At 47.0% G+C, this 16820-nt stretch overlaps 1 protein-coding gene across 9 annotated transcripts in view; it reads left to right on the top strand.

The window, feature by feature from the left end:
* The window catches only part of PCGF5 (polycomb group ring finger 5), a 351904-nt gene that overhangs the window by 327052 nt on the left and 8032 nt on the right, over window positions 1-16820 (top strand). The window lies entirely within an intron of this gene.

Raw genomic sequence — 16820 nt, 5'->3', positions numbered from 1 at the left:
CGGTGGAGGGTCGGAACGCGTGGGTGCCGCAGCTGGGGACCAGACGATCCGGAGTTTGGATAGGAGCAGAGGAACCTGGGACTGCAGCCAAGGACTTTGCCTCTGATTCCCAAAGCGTTTAAGAACTGAGCGCTGCCAGTTCTTCACTTGGAACTGGTAATTATCCATCTACGGATCTGTTTTGGATACTCAAGCTTCTTTTAAAGTACTTTCACATGGTGCTGTTATGCATGGAATGGAGATTGTTTTATGCCTATTTGAGAACTTGTGATATAGTTCTCATATTACATCGGTAATTACAACACATTCACAGCCACGTATTATTTTATTGTTACCTGTGTCGAAGAAACTTCTATTTTTATCTGATATCCTTGCAGGGATATTTTATGTTTTATGTATTATATGTTTTGATTAAAAAATGGATTACACTATGGTATTTTTATCTTCTCTCCTGTAATTTATATGACATCTGACTGGGAGAGAGGAACAAAGTTGCAAATACCATCCATCATATTGGAATAAGTATCCATTTCATATTATTGTCTGCGCTGGTGGAGCTATCTCTCTATTTTTTGTCTATTCACTTGTGGTGGAGGGTTGGAAATACCTCATTGTGAGTTTTAGCATTACTAGCAGCACGGTGCGCACATAGAACCACTTGTTCCCTTTTTTTACAACAGACTGAGACTGCCTTTACTACCTCCTCCTCCTTCTCTCTCTTCTTCCTCTCTTTCTTTTCTTCTCCTCCCCCTCTCTTGCCCTTGTTCGATCCTCCCTCCCTCTCTCGCTGGGCAGGATGCACTAAGCATCCGCAGTACATCCTGCCACTTACTGCATTGATACTAACATATGCAGTTAGTATCACAAAGGACAGCTCTTCCGATAAGAGATGTCCTTTGCAATCAGCGTCGGAAACTCTACTTCCGGGTTTCTGCCCTGGAAAACCCTCTGCGCATGTGCAGTGAAGCGACGGCTGCAGGGGTGCTGGGAGGGATCCATTTGGATCCCTCTCAGTTGGGCATATGCAGAAAGAAGCCCATAGGCCAAAAGTTGGCATTACCCATGGCACCGAAGCCCTGGCGTCCATGACTTAGTACATATGGAAAATGCGTCCAAAGTCCAAAAAATCGGTTTTGGTTGCATTTTCCCTTTTTCTCTCTTCTCCTCCTCCCTCTCTCTCACTTCTCCTCCTCCCTCCCTTTCTCTTTCTTTCTTTCGTTCTTTTTCTTTCTCTCTCTTTCTCTCCTCCTCCTCCCAATCTCTTGTCCTCCCCTCTCTATTCTCCTCCCACTATTCTCCTCCCTCTCTCTCTTCTTGTCCTCCCTCCCTCTTTCTCTCTCTTCTCCTTCTCCGTCCCTCTTTCTCTCCCCCCTCTCTCCTCCCCCTTCTCCTGCCAATCCCTCTCTCCTCCTTTCCCCTCTTACTTTCTTCTATTCTTCTCCCCTCTTCTTCCTATATGTCTTTCTTCTTTTCCTTCTCCTCCTCTTCCTCCTCCTCCTTTTCCTCCTCCTTTTCCTCCCCATCCCTTCTCCTATATCTCTAACCTTCTCCTCCTCCCTTTGCCTATCTCTAACCTCCTACTCTTCCCTTCTCCTATATCTCTAACCTCCTCCTCCTCCCTTCTCCTATATCTTTAACCTCCTCCTTCTCCTCCCTTCTCCTATATCTCTAACCTCCTCCTCCTTCCTTCTCCTCTACCTTTAACCTCCTCCTTCCTTCTACTATATCTTTAACCTCCTCTTCCCTTCTCCTATATCTCTAACCTCCTCTTCCTCCTTTAACTCTAACCTCCTCCTCCCTTCTCCTATATCTCTAACCTCCTCTTCCCTTCTCTATATCTCTAACCACCTCCTCCTCTCTTCTCCTATATCTCTAACCACCACCTCCTCCCTTCTCCTATATCTCTTTTCTTATCCTCCTCCCTCTCTCTCTCTCTCTCTCTCTCTCTCTCTGTCTCCTCCTTATATCTCTCCTCAAACCTCTTTTTCTTTCTCCCTCTCTTCTCCCCCATGTCCTCCCTCCCACCTGGTGCCAGGCTTAGAAAGCACCACCACTGTTTAAGAAGATTCTCATGCGGAATAGTCGTCCGCATGTAAATCTGCTAAGTGTCCTTCCTTAAAATGGCCCCTACCTTGGAGAAGACAGGTGCTAGAGTTAATACTGGACCTCTAGCGTCCTACAGGGAACACTACACTATAGCTTTACCCACAAATGCCGGGAGCGCTTAGTGCTGGCGCCAATGAGCCTGGAACCCAGAGCATGAAACCCCTGGCAACGAGAATTACACCCCTTGCTACGAGCATGACACCCAGAGCATTACACCCCTGGCAATGACCATTACACCCCTGGCAACGAGCATGACACCCCTGGCAACGAGCATGACACCCAGAGCATGAAACCCCTGGCAACGAGCATTACACCCCTGGCTATGAGCATGACACCCAGAGTATGAAACCCCTGGCAACGAGCATTACACCCCTGACAATAAGCCTGGAACCAAGAGCATTACACCCCTGGCAACGACCCTGGAACCCAGAGCACGAAACCCCTGGCAACGAGCAGGTAATTTAAAAATAGTTAGACGCCTTACTGTGTGGCATAATATGTAATAGGCATTGTGGCATGTGGCATAATGTATCATGGGCATTGTGGTGTGTCGCATAATGTATAATGGGCATTGCGGTGTGTTGCATAATTAGTCACAGGCGTTACCATATGTGGCATAATGTGTAATGGGCATTGTGATGTGTGGCATAATGTGTCACAGGCATTAGGATGTGTGGCATAATGTGTAATCGGCATTACGATGTGTGGCATACTATGTTTAGGGGTATTACGGTGTGTGGCATAATGTATAATGGGCATTGTGTGTGTGGCATAATGTGCCACAGGCATTACGATGTGTGGCATAATGTGTAATGGGCATTGCGATGTGTGACATAATGTGTCACAGGCATTACGGTGTGTGGCATAATGTGTAATGGGCATTACGGCAGAGGCGTAACTAAGGTAGGGAGAGTGGGGCACGTGCCCTGGGTGCCTTGGCAGGCCCAGCAGAGGGGGGCGCCACCGGCGACCTGGGCATCATGCACACCCACCCCCGTCCCACTGCAATGTGAGGGGAGGAGAGCGCAGTGTCTCTCCTGCCCCTCAATGTCCTCACTGCCGCTGCCAGCGGTGCTGCGTGTCTGTCCGGTGGGTCTCCGGCGGCGTTAGCCAATCAGAGCTTGCGGACCGGCTCCTGATTGGCTAACGAACAGGCGGCTATCTTAAATGTGGCTCGTTAGCCGGAGACCTGGAGCGTTGAGGGGCAGGAGAGGCGCTGCGCTGCACTCTCCTCCCCTAACATAGCAGAGGGCAGCGGTGATGATGGCCGGGATCCTGACTGTAGTAAGTGGGGGGGGGGGGGGTCGTCAAGTCTTGTATCTGGCACTGTGGGGCATGTAACTGGCACTGTGGGGCATGTAACTGGCACTGTGGGGCATGTATCTGGCACTGTGGGGCATGTAAGTGGCACTGTGGGGCATGTATCTGGCACTGTGGGGCATGTAACTGGCACTGTGGGGCATGTAACCGGCACTGTGAGGCATGTATCTAGCACTGTGGGGCATGTATCTAGCACTGTGGGGCATGTAACTGCCATTGTGGGGCATTGTAACTGGCACTGTGGGGCATGTATCTGGCTTTGTGGGGCATTGTAACTGGCACTGTGGGGCATGTATCTGGCTTTGTGGGGCATTGTAACTGGCACTGTGGGGCATGTATCTGGCACTGTGGGGCGTGTATCTGGCACTGTGGGGCATTGTAACTGGCACTGTGGGGCATGTAACTGGCATTGTGGGGCATGTATCTGGCACTGTGGATCTGAGACTGTGGGGCACTGTGTATCTGGCACTGTGGGGCAATTGTGTATCTGGCACTGTGTAAAAAGAGGACTCTGCATGCGTACTGTGCAAAAACTGAATGAAGGTATGCTGAGAGACGACACAAGGGGGAGGTGATAGTGTGCTGAGAGACGACACAGGGGGTAGATGATAGTGTGCGGAGAGACGACACAAGGGGTAGATGATAGTGTGCTGAGAGATGACACAGGGGGTAGGTGATAGTGTGCTGAGAGACGACACAAGGGGTAGGTGATAGTGTGCTGAGAGACGACACAAGGGGTAGATGATAGTGTGCGGAGAGACGACACAAGGGGGAGGTGATAGTGTGCTGAAAGGCGACACAGGGGGTAGGTGATAGTCATGCTGGCACGCCCCATTTTCAGTGGCCACACCCCTTCTGGTGTGTGGCCACACCCATTCTGGTGCGTGGTCACGCCCACTTTTCGACGTGCGCCTTAGGCGCGCACACATACTTTTTTTGTGGGTTTTTTTGGGAGGGGAGGGGGGGGGGGGGGGGGCGCCACTCTTCATCTTGCCCTGGGCTCCGAAAACCCTAGTTACGCCTCTGGCTCAGGCACATTACTAGAGGAATTAGATACTATGGACAGAAGTGACATTGACTTGTTTTTATGTCACATACCGGATTCAGCAGGTTTCATGGTGGAAGCCACGAAGGACATTGGCCTGCTTAATGCAAGGGGAAGAATATGCCTACGCCAATGGACTGCGATGCGGAATCCAAGAAGAGCGTGGAAAATCTACCCTTCACAGGTCAGGCCCTGTTTGGGGAACGCTGGATATCCACGGCAACTGCGGGTAAGTCGACTTTTTTCCCTCCGCAGCTACACCGGCTAGGAAATCTTATCCTACGCTTACGCTGCAGTCCTTTCGGACCACGAAATCCAAGGGTCCCCCCACCTTTTTTAGAGGAGATCGGGAAAAATCCAGAAAACCTCCAACAGGTTCCCAGGAGCAAAAACCAGGTTCTGCTTCCTCCAAATCTTCAGCATGACGGTGGACCTCACAGCCTGGGGGTCGGAAAGGTGGGAGCGAGACTAAAAGATTTCAGTCACGTCTGGGCGACATCGTGCCTAGACCCCTGGGTAAAAGATATTGTTACCCAGGGGTACAGACTGGAATTCAAGTACTCCCACCTCACAGATTCTTCAAATCAGGCTTACCAGCTTCGCTGACAGAAAGTACAATTCTGCAGGAAGCCATTCAAAAATTGGTACAAACAAATGCCATTGTTCCAGTTCCACCTCACCTAAAAAACGGGTTATTACTCAAACCTGTTTGTGGTACCGAAGTCGGACGGTTCGGTAATGCCAATATTGAACCTAAAGTCCGTGAACCTATACTTATAAGTGTTCAAGATGGAGTCTCTGAGAGCGGTGGTCTCAGGTCTGGAGGAGGAGGAATTGCTGGTATCCCTGGATATCAAGGATGCGTACCTTCACATTCTGATCTGGCCGCCTAAGGTTTGCACTACAGGACTGTCACTACCACTTCCAGGCCCTACCATTTGGCCTCTCCACAGCACCGAGGGTGTTCACCAAGGTCATGGTGGAGAAGATGCTCCTTCTCTGCAAACAGGGAGTGAACATAATTCCATATCTGGACGATCTGCTGATAAAGGCATCTTCCAGGGAGAAGCTCTCTCAACTCGACTACTCCAGGATCATTTGTGGATCCTGAACCTTCCAAAGTCACATTTGGAACCGACAAGGAGATTACCTTTCCTGGGGATGATACTCGACACGGAAGTGCAGCAAGTTTTTATACCTCTGGAGAAAGCGTTGGTGATCCAATCAATAGTCCGGGATGTCTTGAAACCAGCCCGGGTATCGGTTCATCAGTGCATTTGCCTTCTGGGAAAGATCGTGGCCTCCTACAAGGCTCTACAGTACGGAAGATTCCATGCACGGTTCTTCCAGCTGGATCTCCTGGACAAGTAGTCGGGATCACATCTTCACATGTACCAGAGGATAAGCCTGTCGCCGAAAGCCAGGGTTTCACTCCTCTGGTGGCTGCAAACTCCTCACTTGCTCGAGGGCCGCAGGTTCGGGATTCAGAACTGGATTCTTCTAACCACGGATGCAAGCCTCAGAGGTTGGGGAGCAGTCACCCGGGGGGAAACTTCCAAAGAAGGTGGTCAAGTCAGGAATCTGTCCCTCCAATAAATGCTCTGGAACTAAGGGCCTTCTACAAGCAGCACATCTTCTGCAAGATCGGGCCATTCAGGTTCAGTCGGACAACGTCACGGCGGTGTCCTACATAAACAGGCAGGGCGGAATGAAGAGCAGAGCTGCAATATCAGAGGTAACGAGGATCCTCCTCTGGGCAGAAAAGCTGGCGCTGGCGGCGATCTTCATTCCGGTAGTGCACAACTGGGAAGCATTCGATCGCATTAAAGGGAAAAGGGAAGAGGGAAATTTGTTGCACAGGAGACTCCGATGAACTTAATTTTATTTATTATGAGTTACAGAATATATGCTTGAAGAAAACCCCTGTTATTAGTTTTTCTATTATAAGAGTATATAAATAGGGGGTGCTACCACAGATCTTAACATTATTGTAGACAAAAGAGAGAAGAAAGAAAGAGATCTGTCTCCGGTGCACCGGAGACAGATCTCTTTCTTTCTTCTCTCTTTTGTCTACCACAACTGGGAAGCAGACTTCCTCAGCAGACACGATCTCCATCCAGGAAAATGGGGACTCCACCCAGAGGTTTTTGCAGAGGTAACAAGCCGGTGGGGCGTACCTCACATAGACATGATGGCCTCTCGCCTCAACAAGAAGCTTCGGAGGTACTGTTCCAGGTCAAGAGACCCGCAAGCAGTGGCGGTGGACGCCCTGGTAACTCCATGGGTGTTCCACTCAGTGTATGTATTCCCTCCACTTCCATTCATCCCAAGGATTCTCAAATTAATCAAAAGAACAAAAGTTCGGGTAATCCTCATTGCTCCGGATTGGCCAAGACGCCCTTGGTATGCGGATCTTCTGGAATTACTGCTGGAGGATCCGAGGCCTCTTCCTCTTCGCGAGGACCTTCTACAACAGGGGCCGTTTGCCTATCAAGACTTACGGTGGCAACGCTTGACGGCATGGAGGTTAAACGCCAGATCTTAGTTAGAAAGGGCATTCTAAACAAGGTCATTCCTACTCTGATCCAAGCTAGGAAGGGGGTAACGTCTAAATATTACCATCGGATTTGGAAAAAGTATGTGTCTTGGTGTGAATCCAATAAGTTTCCTACGGTGGAGTTTCAACTGGGACCATTTCCTACTCTTTCTGCAAGCTGGTGTGGATGTAGGTCTACGCTTGGGCTCCATCAAGGTCCAGATTTCGGCCTTGTCCATTTTCTTCCAAAAACAATTCGCTGCTCTCTGAGGTTCAGACTTTCTTGAAAGGAGTTCTGCATATCCAACCACCCTTTGTGCCTCCTACGACACCTTGGGATCTTAATGTGGTGCTGCAGTTCCTGCAATCAGATTGGTTCGAACCTTTACAGGAGGTGGACGTAAAGTTTCTTACTTGGAAGACAGTTACACTGTTGGCATTGGAATCTGCAAGACGAGTGTCTGAATTGGGGGCATTGTCGCACAAGAGCCCCTACTTCATTTTCCATGAAGATAGGGCTGAACTCAGAACGCGTCAGCAATTTCTTCCAAAGGTTGTGTCGGCTTTTCATATCAACCAACCTATTGTGGTGCAAGTGACTACTGACACCTCGATTACCTCAAAGTCCCTGGATATTGTGCGGGCTTTGAAAATATATGTGAAGATAACTACTCGTCACAGGAAGTTGGACGCACATTTTGTCCTTTATGATCCCAACAAGATTGGGTATCCTGCTTCTAAGCAGACCATTTCTCGCTGGATCAGGCTTACTATCCAGCATGCTTATTCAACAGCAGGTTTGGCTTGTCCAATATCTGTTCAGGCCCACTCTACACGTAAAGGGGGTTCTTTCTGGGCAGCTGCCTGGGGTGTCTCAGCTCTTCAGCTTTGCCGAGCGGCTACTTGGTCTGGGTCAAACACGTTTGTTAAGTTTTACAAGTTCGATACTTTGGCCTCTGAGGACCTAAAGTTTGGTCAATCAGTTCTACAGGAACCTCAGCACTCTCCCTCCTGTACTTTGGTACATCCCCATGGTACTAAATTGGACCCCAGCATCCTCTAGGACGTAAGAGAAAACAGGATTTTAATTACCTACCGGTAAATCCATTTCTCGTAGTCCGTAGAGGATGCCGGGTGCCCGCCCAGTGCTTTGTATTCCTGCATTGTTACTTGGTTACGTTTGTTGGTTCAGCCGTTGCTGACTCGTTCCAAGTTGGTTAGCTTGGCTTTCCTTTTTGTTATGTGTGAGCTGGTGTGAATCTCACCACTATATGTGTATTTCCTTCTCTCAAAGTATGTCTGTCACCTCGGGCACAGTTTATAGACTGAGTCTGGTAGGAGGGGCATAGAGGGAGGAGCCAGCCCACACTGTTAACATCTTAAACTCCCAAAGGACCCGTCTATACCCATTGGTACTAAATTGGACCTCAGCATCCTCTATGGACTACGAGAAAAAGGATTTACTGATAGGTAATTAAAATCCTGGTTTTTTTTTGCACACCATGACTTGTACCATGTTCTTGGACCTTGCAATTTTGCAGCGGCAGTGACGCAGTAATACCATGTTTATACAGTACTGTATATGGCTGGGGCACTGATGTACAGTATACCAATATTAGCACAGAGCTGATTGCGTGCATCTATGCCCCACTGAACTTTGTATATGTGTGTGCATGTCTGAGTCTGGCTCTCATAATTTAAAAAGCCACACTTGTATTGTATGTCTGTGTAAAAAGTAGCATTCACAGATTTTTTTTATAATTTTCCCAAAACAAGTTCTACAGACTCAGACATGCACACAGATATACCATTCAGTTGCGGAAAAAAACTGTGTTTGCTACTATTTACACAGATATAAAATACAAGTGTGGCTTTCAAATGATGAGAGTCAGACTGAGACATGGACACATATATACAAATGAACGCTGGGCCCTAGTATCGCTGTATTAAGTGATCTCACACTGTAACTAAGAATGACAACACAGAAAAAGATCTGCTTGCATTGAACTGATTGTGTGTCTCTGACACGCACACCTACTATGTGCGAGTGCGGCTATATTTGCATACAAAATGCTACGTTACAGTGATTTCCAGGAAAACACTGTAACGTAGCATTTCATATGCAGATAGATCCGTAGCCTCACACTGAATATAGGTATGCTGCATAGCATTTTATTCGGCAGAGTCTGCTTGAGCTTCCTATTTACATAGTGATGTGTATAAGAAGCATTTATGCCAAAAAAAAGACACTTGAGGTTAGCAGAGTTGCCCGGGAACTGACTGCTCACTCACGCCAGGCATCTCGTGGTGCATGCACAATGCTAACATGCCTTACAAATGAACATTTGGCACAGCAGCAGCAACATTAAGCATGGCTACATCTGTATTCTAAGTTTGCATGTATATATCAAATTGAGGACCTGTTTTTAATCTGTATTTATGAGTCTTCCATAAGTGATGGTCTTCAAAGAGATAACAAAGTAATAGTGGAAAAGACTGTGAGGTAGATGTACTAAGCCTTGGAGAGAGATAAATAAGGGAGTGATTTTTAGTACCAGCCAATCATCTCCTGCCATGTTTCAGGCTTGGTTGAAAAATGATGGAAGCTGATTGGTTGGTAGTTTATCTTTCTCCACTTTATCTCTCTCCAAGGCTTTGAACATCTCCCCATGTAACTTTATTTTTTTATATACACATTTTACACAGCGCTTTACAGACGTTATTTAACTTCTTCACGTCAAATTTAGATTTGGGAGGGTTATATTGTTTCTGTGCAGGGTAAATACTGGCTGCTTAATTTCTACATTGCAATTTAGATTTCAGTTTGAACACACCCCACCCAAATCTAATCTCTCTGCACATTACATCTGCCCCACCTGCAGTGCAACATGGTTTTGCCCAACATGGGGGTAAATTTACTAAGACGGGAGTTCTATTTAAGATGGGGATGTTGCCCATAGCAACCTATCATATTCCAGGTATTATATTCTAGAGGGTGCTAGATAAATGAGAAGTAGAATCTGATTGGTTGCGATGGGCAACATCCCATCTTAAATAGAACTCCCATCTTAGTAAATTTACCCCATGGTTTTGCCCAATTGCTTTTTAGGTTTGCGAACAGACCTGAATAAGGCCCTGTATTTCCTATCAGAAGGACACACATACACACCAGGGTTAGTTTTTGTCAGAAGTCATTTAGCCTACCAGAATATTTCTGAATTGTGGGAGGAAACCGGAAAACAATAGAGGACATGCAAACCCCACATAGTGCCTTAGTCAAGAATGGAACTTATGACCTCAGCACTGATAGCAATGCTAACCACTACGCCAACCACGCTGACGGCTCAATAGTTCTTGAACCTTTTTGGCCTCACCAGACGTTTTCTGGGCTGTATTATTTTGTCACAGCTGCTAATTTAGCCAGCAGGTGTCTATTAGGAAAACTTGGGAGCTGAGACCTGTTAGTATTTAATTGCAAAATGTAAGCTTCTTTGGAGGAGGCCTGGTCAAAACTAGGTTGACAATATGATTCTGCGCCTCAAGTTAGCTGATGCAAACAATTGCGCAGTCCTTACACAGTATGAAAACTTTGTTCACATGACTTTTTAAATCATCTGGGGACACACTTGATTCAGTTGGATGCTAGAAGAGGAAAGTGCAGTTGCAATGGCCTGGAAACTCATATGTAAACAAAAATCAGCGAGTTTGGGGCTACAGTAAGTGCAGCATATGGGCGCTCTGACTCACGCTATGAACCAACTCACTGCTTATTTAAACCCATTACAGTTAGCAGTATATCCAGCTAGAACATGCACTTTTGTACCTTGCCAAAATATTTATATGCTAGAACGGATAGCTTTGCAGACAGCTGTGAACTTGAGAGGTGATAGTTCCTAGTGCATCTCTAAGCCTGGCATGTTAAAGCTTTTGATTTAGCTAAAATAAGAGATTGGCAATTTAAAAAAATATACGTTTGGTAAGAACTTACCGTTGATAACAGTATTTCTCCTAAGTCCACAGGATAACAATGGGATATGATGAAGCGACAGCGGATTTGCACCAATCGGTCAAAGCTTTTCTGGCCTCCCAGCATGCAACAGGCCCATCCATATATCCCCGCCTCCTGGCTCAGGCAAATCAGTTGTATTCCAAAGCTCAAGGCAGGAGCATCATAGATAGCCCTAATCAGGCGATAAGAACACACATGCACACCCTTCCGTACAAGAGGTTAGTGAGTAAAAGGATTCTAAAATCAGGTGCGTCAGGGTGGGATCCCTGTGGATCCTGTGGACTTACGAGAAATACTGTTATCAACGGTAAGTTCTTACCATAACATATATTTCTCCGGCAGGGTCCACAGGTTATCCACAAGCTAACAATGGGATTTCCCAAAGCAATTTAGTGGTGGGGACGCTCCTGATTGGACAGGAGAATCCTTCGCCCAAATTCAGCGTCATGAGAGGCAAAGGTATCCAAGGCATAATGTCTAATGAATGTGTTAATGGAAGACCATGTGGCCGCCTTACATATCTATTCTGCTGAAGCACCACGTTGTGCTGCCCATGATGGACCTACCTTACGAGTAGAGTGAGCAGAGACATTAGCCGGAACAGGGAGATCAGCCTGAGAATATGCTTCTGAAATCGTCATCCGAAGCCATCTTGCCAGCGTCTGCTTATCAGCAGGCCATCCTCTCTTGTGAAATCCGTAGAGAATGAAAAGAGAATCTGTCTTTCTGATGGCACTGATACGATCCACGTAGATCCTTAATGCACGGATCCCGTCCAGCGATGCATCTCCCGCAGAAAGGCCCGGTACCTGGATAGCCGGGACTACAATTTCTTCATTGAGATGGAATTTAGACACCATCTTCGGAATATACCCAGATCTAGTTCTGAGAACTGCTTTATCTGGATAAAAAATCAGAGATTGATCTGATACTCTTCTAGCTGACGCCATAGCCAGTAGAAAGAGAACTTTAGCTGTCAACCATTTAAGATCCACTTTATTAAGTGGTTCAAACGGGGCAACTTGAAGGGCTTTCAGGACTAGACTTAAGTCCCAAGGCACTGTAGGAGGAACAAAAGGAGGTTGAATGCACAGCATTCCCTGGAAAAAAGTACGCACATCCTGTAAATTGACAATTTTCTTTTGGAACTATACAGTCAATGCCGACACTTGCACTCTCAAGGAAGCACCTTCAAACCTTTATCCATTCCTGCCTGAAGGAATGCTAAGACCCCTAAAACTCTGAAAGACTTAGGGTCCATTTTCCGTTCACTGCACCAATGAATATAGGTTTTCCATATTCGGTTTTAAATGCGTGCTGTGGAAGGTTTCATAGTTTGAATTACCTGTTTGGAGAATCCTTTTGACTTCAGGATAGAGGTTTCAAGAGCCACGCCGTCAAAGACAGTCGATCCAGATGTCTGTGATAACAAGGACCCTGCATCAGTAGATCTGGACATTGAGGGAGCAGAAGTGGAACATCCATTGACATCCTCTGCATGATCTGTGTACCAATGCCTTCTGGGCCAAGCCGGGGCTATTAGTATCACGGCACCTTTTCCTTGCTTTATCTTTCTCACCACCCTTGGTAATAGGGTTATTGGAGGAAATACATAAGCCAGATGAAAGTCCCATCTCACCGACAGGGCATCCACAGAGATCGCTCTGGGATCCTTTGTTCTTGACCCGTATGCGAGCACTTTGTTGTTCAGACGGGACGCTATGAGATCTATCTCTGGCAACCCCCACTTGTCTACTAGAGTCTGGAAGGCCTCCTGGTGTAGAGCCCATTCGCTTGCCTGAATGGCGTGTCAACTGAGAAAGTGCTTCCCAGTTTAGGACTCCTGGAACGAACACTGCGGACAAGGCTGGATGATGAAGTTCTGCCCACTTTAGTGTGTGACTTAGCTCCTTCATCGCTTTTCAGCTGCGAGTTCCTCCCTGATGGTTGAGGTATGCTATTGCCGTCGCATTGTCCGAGCGGATCTGGACTGGTTTTCCCCGAAGAATGTCCTTTGACTGAATCAGTGCCATGTATATGGCCCGAAGTTCCAATATATTTATTGGCAGGCAACTTTCTTCCTTGGTCCATTGCCCCTGAAAACACAACCTTCCTGACACTGCTTCCCAGCCCCGGAGACTGGCATCTGTCATCAGAATTTCCCAATCTGATATCCAAAAGGGTCTCCCCTTGTCAAAGATGGGATGTCTGTAGCCACCAGGCTAATGACCTTCTTACTAATAAACGTAAGAACTATAGTCTGTGTTTTTATCGTATGATGCAACTCATTCGATTTGGCAAGAATCAGATGCTTCAGAGGCCTTGAGTGGAATTGTGCATACTCCACCATGTCGAATGTTGACACCTTCAAACCCATCACGCGCATTGCTGCGTGAATGGATACCTTTTGATTATGTAACAAGTCCTGAATCCTTGACTGAACCTTGGATATCTTGTTCTGAGGTAAAATTTCTCTCTGAAGACTTGAATCCAGTACAGCCCCCAAGTGAGTCATCCACAGTGACGGAACCAGAGACGATTTTGCCCAATTTATGAGCCCCCCCATGTTTCTGCAGACACGTTATTGTCTGTTGCAGATGACGTAAGAGTAATTCCTGCGTCTGTGCCAGGATTAAAAGATTGTCGAGGTATGGAAATATTCTTATCCCCTGCTCTGGGGGCTGTGGCTAACCCAGAAGGTAGGGCCTGGAACTGAAAATGCTGGAGGATAGCGAACCTGAGATAGCACTGATGGTACAGTGCCATAGGAACATGTAGGTAAGCATCCTGTATATCCAGGGATACCATATAATCGCCTGGCTCCATGGCCAAAATGATGGAACGTAACGTCTCCATGTGAAGCCGAGGTACCCAAATGTATTTGTTCAGCACTTTGAGATTGGGAATGGGCCGAAATGACCCATTTGGCTTCTGAACTAAAAACAGGTTGGAGTAAAAACTCTGTCCTCGTTGTGCAGGAGGAACTGGAATGACTACTCCTGACTGAAGCAATTTCTGGACTGACTCTAACAAAGCACTGGCCTTCATCTCTACCGGAGACGGGCTGGTACAAAAAAACCTTCGAGTAGGGTGCTTCTTGAAGGCAAACGCATAACCTAGAGATACCGCTTCCTGCACCCAGGCATCTGTTGTAGACTGCTGCCAGATCTGTGCAAACTGAAGAAGTCTGCCTCCCACCCTGGGGTCCCCCAGTTGGAGGCCCGCACCATTAGGCTGATGGCTTATTATCTGTTTCCCAACCGGTCCTCTGGTAGCCCAATGCTTTTTTAGTCTTACCAGACTTGTTGTATTGGGGCTGCTTACCATCACTTTTTCCTTTTAGCTTTTCCTTGAGACCGAAAAGCCGCAACTTTAGGTTTGAAATTGTATGTGGAAGGAAACTTAACCTTCTTGGAGTCTGCTTCTGACTCCATAATATCTGTCAATTCTTTACCAAAAAGAATATCTCCAGAAAAGGGCAAAGATTCCAAAACCTTCTTAGATTCTGAATCAGCTTTCCACATACGTAGCAAAACTGCTCTGCGAGCAGCTATTGTTGAAGCTGATGCCCTGGAGGCAATAGTACTCATATCCAATGCTGCATCTTCCAAGAACATTGCAAAAATCCCCCTCCAAAGCATCAGCCCAGGCAGCCACTGCCTTTGCCATCCAAGCTGAAGCCATGGCTGGCCTTATGACTGCCCCAGACCGGAAAAAAATGGTTTTTAGAAAACCATCCACTCTCCTATCCGTGACATCATTAAATTATGTTGAAGGCAAAGGTTATGTAGATTTTCGCACTAATCGAATTACATGCGTATCTACTTTAGGAGCCACCTCTCTTTTTAAACAATCCCCAGCTGGAAGAGGATAATTGAAATTCCATTTCTTAGGAATTCTAAACTTCTTATTGGGCGTAGCCCAAGCCTCTTCCATGATTTTCGTGACCTTGGAAACTCAGTCTTAACTGTTTTGGGATGTTTAAACACAGGTGCCTTGGTTTTTAACACAGGCTTCTGCTGAATCCTGTAAGAACATAATGACTTTCATAGTTTTAATTAACTCAGCTATATCCACTGAGCTGAGATCCTTCCTCCTCCTCTTCGTATGCCGAAGTAGAATTAATTGAGCTTTCATCCTACCGATGAATCCTCATCTGAATTATGTGTAGCCTGTGAGGGTGAAGATTTACTTACCACCAGCTTATCAGCTTGTTTCTTTTGAGAGGCTGCTGCTGGAAGTGATACACCATAGGTGGGGAGCTGCATGTAAAGGCCAGTACTCACTGGCCGATGTCAGAGAGATGTGTGCTGAACGAACCGCTCAGCACACATCTCTCCCGGCGCTCAGCACAGCGCGATCTGTGCTGAGCGTGCGGGGGGGCCGCTCACTTCACCCAGCGGGTGAAGTAAGCGACCCGCTAGATTGGCCTGCATGCAGGCCAATCTAGCAGCAGCGATAGCGATGCGCGGGGCTGCGCATCACTATCGCTGAGGGGGCTACACACGGAGCGATCGTGCTTAAAATCTAAGCAATCTAGTCAGATTGCTTAGATTTTAAGCAGCGATCGCTCCGTGAGTACCCCCCTTAAGGGTTAATAGTGTAACCCCTGGTGAAAGCTAAAACAATCTACACAAACCATCCTGAACCAGATCCTGAGAGGATAACATAGCTTTGCAAGACAAACATGATATGAGTGTTGGTGTTGCTGTGAGTGTACCTTCCCAACCTATGCCGCTTTTAGACATGATAAATAATCAACACTTCCACAGTGTACTACACAATTTGTGACTGTAATCACTTTAAGCTTCTTAAAGTGACATACAATCCGACCCTACCGATGCACCAGCATTGAGGATCGGAACCAAAACTGACAGAAATATAGTAAAGTCAGCAATCACACTAGCAGTCAGTCACATGTTATACATTAGTATAATAAGCAATATGATCACATCATCAACTACACCTACATTTTAAGAATGCAGGAGAACATATTACTGCATCATGTTTAAACAGATCTAATGTATACAGATGCATTGCGAAAGAAACAACAGTAAATGTATACAGACTCATATGCAATAGGAACTTATCTAACTATTCGTACCCAAAAGTGTAGATAGAGACTTAGTGCTGTATTACCCGTACTCAGTAGAGGGGGATACAGGAAGACTCACCTCACTTCCAGGACCGATCAATACGTTAGCGAACACTGAGTGGATCCAGACACTACTAGTGTACACTGCCGGTCTATGAACCTACAGTGAACACAGGCGCTCAGTGAATACCGACGCACCAGTCACACAGCCGCTTATGCTGCGACTGGGTCCCCTTCGTATACAGCGTCTGAGACGGAAGTGGGAAACAGTTCATGGCAGGAGACTCAAAGGAAACTGGTCTTGAACCAGGGGGAGGGGCGACCAGGAGAGCTTCTGACTCCCCACTGCTGACATAAACCCTAGGGATCGCGGCCTCATACTGTTCCTGGAGCCTCTGATCCCTAAGGCCTAGCACTGGTGCACCCGGGGTGGCAGCCACGTCAGCGACTGTTTGGTAGTCTCCTCCCAAAACAGTGCGGCTGTGTCCATATTCCCCTACTAAGCGGAACCGATGCCTTACCTTCTCCCCGTGCTCCGACCACAGCCTGGTAACATCTGCTGGACCTGCTAGTATATCCGATACAGACGCCCGCCGAAACAGTACTGTACTCGTGGGTAAGCGTTGTCGCGACCCGGCGGAGAGTTGTTGGAGTGACTCTTTCTAAGGTACGCATAAGACGCTGTTTAGAAAGATCACTCAAGAAAAAA

This window comes from Pseudophryne corroboree, chromosome 3, assembly GCF_028390025.1.
Source record: "Pseudophryne corroboree isolate aPseCor3 chromosome 3, aPseCor3.hap2, whole genome shotgun sequence".
In the NCBI taxonomy this organism is placed as follows: Eukaryota; Metazoa; Chordata; class Amphibia; order Anura; family Myobatrachidae; genus Pseudophryne; species Pseudophryne corroboree.
Note: the sequence above shows the minus strand (reverse complement) of the source record. Positions and strands in the feature narration are given on the sequence as shown.